This window comes from Anopheles arabiensis (assembly GCF_016920715.1).
Source record: "Anopheles arabiensis isolate DONGOLA chromosome X unlocalized genomic scaffold, AaraD3 X_pericentromeric_contig0018, whole genome shotgun sequence".
Taxonomy (NCBI): domain Eukaryota; kingdom Metazoa; phylum Arthropoda; class Insecta; order Diptera; family Culicidae; genus Anopheles; species Anopheles arabiensis.
The window spans coordinates 62,501-65,000 of NW_024412096.1; the positions used below are offsets into that span (position 1 = coordinate 62,501).

A 2,500-nucleotide genomic window follows, 5' to 3' on the forward strand; every position below is an offset into this window, starting at 1 on the left:
TGATGCGAATCTGACTGGAAACGAGAATTTCAATATCATCAACACAATTACCTTCCACCAACAGTACTATATCGTCTGCATAGCCGATAATCCGTGCACCTTCCACCATTGCAACTCGTAGGACTCCGTCGTACATGAGGTTCCATAACGTTGGGCCAAGTACCGAGCCTTGAGGTACACCCGATGTGACTGCAATCTCTGCCGGTCCATCTGTGGTATCATACATCAGCACACGATTCCTAAAATAATCACCAATGATATCATAAAGATATTTAGGAGTGTTAATTCTCTGTAAAGCATTTGCAATCGCCAACCACGAAGCACTGTTAAAAGCATTAGTAACATCTAATGTAACAACTGCACAATACCGTCCACTGTATCTGTTTCTACTTCTAGCTACCGAAACAATGTCCACTACCCGTTGAATCGCATCAACTGTAGATCGACGACTTCTGAAACCAAATTGGTCGTCAGACAGTCCGTTGACCTCCTCGATGTGTGCATTTAGCCGTTGCACTATGATGCGTTCTAAACCTTTACCTGCCCGTCTAGTAGACAAATGGGGCGAACTGAACCGGTTCCCCTGGTGGTTTGTTCGGCTTCGGTATTAACACCAACCTCTGCCTTTTCCACTCATCGGGGAACTTCGCGTTCTCTAAACAGCCTTGGTAAACCCTGCAAAATGCATCGGTTGCAGTCAACATACCAACTTTCAGCGCCTCATTCGGGATACCATCTGGTCCCGGCGCCTTCTTGTTGGGTAGTCTCCTGGCAACCGCAAGAATCTCATCATTAGTTACCCTTTCAAACTCTCGTGGCTGATCGATACGATATTCAGGCCACACCGTGTTTGGGTGAGTAGGAAAAAGCTCGCTCACCACTTCCCTAAACTCGTCCAATGTCATGGTTCGGGGTCCAATCGAACCCTCGGCCACTTTCTTGAACGTATGATATACAATACCAAATGATGCGTTGTTCGCTGTTCCCAGGAACTCTTTCCACTTCCTCTGTCGGGTATGCTTGATCAATCGCTTGAGGGCATTCCGTGCCACCTTGAACTCGTCCCTAAAAGTAGAATAGAGATCAGTATTAAAAGCTCTTTGCGCTAATCGATCGCGGTGTTTGCACTCTTTGCGAAGTGCCTCAATCTCTAACGTCCACCAAAATGCACTCTTGTTAGGGTGTACCTCTTACGTTTAGTCATCGTCGCATTACACGCCGTGACAAGTATACGCATTAAGTCTTCGCTTGTTGTGACCTCGGTCTCAAAAGCGGCTTGCATCATAACTTCAAATATATCTTTGCTAAAATACTTGATGCTCCATCCGTTATGGGTCGGGACAGATTACGCACGCTTTGCGTCTCAAGATCTATTCGTATTGCACGATGATCAGAGTTCATATAGCTAGATAACACCTCCCACTTAAATGATCTTGCTACGGTTCGGCTCGCAAAAGTAAGATCAACTACTGACGTGCGCCCTGGTCCAACATAAGTTGGGGTGCTGCCGTCGTTCAATAAAATTGCGTCAATCTGCGCAAAGGTTGATAAAACCAACTCACCTCTTCGTTTCTGGGTTTCTCCACGCTCGCCAAGTTGGTTGTTCCAACTTGATGACCAAGCGTTGAAGTCCCCCCGATAACGAATTTGTGGATACCGGTTACGGCCATTACCGTGTTATCCAACATGTTCTGGAACTCTTCCATACTAAATCTAGGTGGCGCGTAAACGCTAACCACTCGCATATCACCTATGTCAACTATCATTAAACCCTTCAGAGCCTTACTGACTACCTTAACTGGTAAGTCCGCGTTAACCACTACCGCTGCTGTGTTATCGTCGTTGCGTAACACTTTGACGTTGGTTGTTGCCAGATACGGATCTGCAATCAACACTATATCCGCAGATTCTTCCCTAATCGTTTGCCACATTAATTGAAATGCAGCATAACTATGATTCTGGTTATGTTGTAGCAACCTAACCATTATTATCTAATCGTTCGCCTACGGGGACACATATAACTGCCCGTTGCGTGAAGGTTCTGTGACCTCGTACCGCAATCCAAACACTTGACAGAGTTGGTACAAGCTTGCTTCTTGTGTCCACTCAAACCGCATTTCCAGCACAGATTACTTCTGTCTGGTTCCCTACAATGGTAGCTCGTATGGCCTACCTTCCAACACTTATAGCATTTCTGCTCTTCCATAACCTCGCGGATATGGCATATCGACCAACCAACTTTCAGCTTTCCCAAATTCAAGAAGCTTTGAAAGTCTGGCAGCGATACGTTGATCCGTGCCCACTGCGTACCGGCCGCGCGGCCTTTCTTCATTTTGATACGATCTGTTTCTATCTCGATGTTGAGCTGTGCTTTGACAGACTCCGCAACCTCCTCTGGGGTGGTAATTTCATCGAGATGCATGATCTCAATCATTTTAGAAGGAGCTAGCGTTCTCACTGACGCCTTGCCCTTCACCGCTTCCTTAACCTTTGGGGCAAT

General features: G+C 46.3%; 1 pseudogene; it reads right to left on the minus strand.

Annotated features, from left to right (window-relative positions):
• The window catches only part of LOC120907704, a 9,150-nt pseudogene that overhangs the window by 2,777 nt on the left and 3,873 nt on the right, over positions 1-2,500 (minus strand).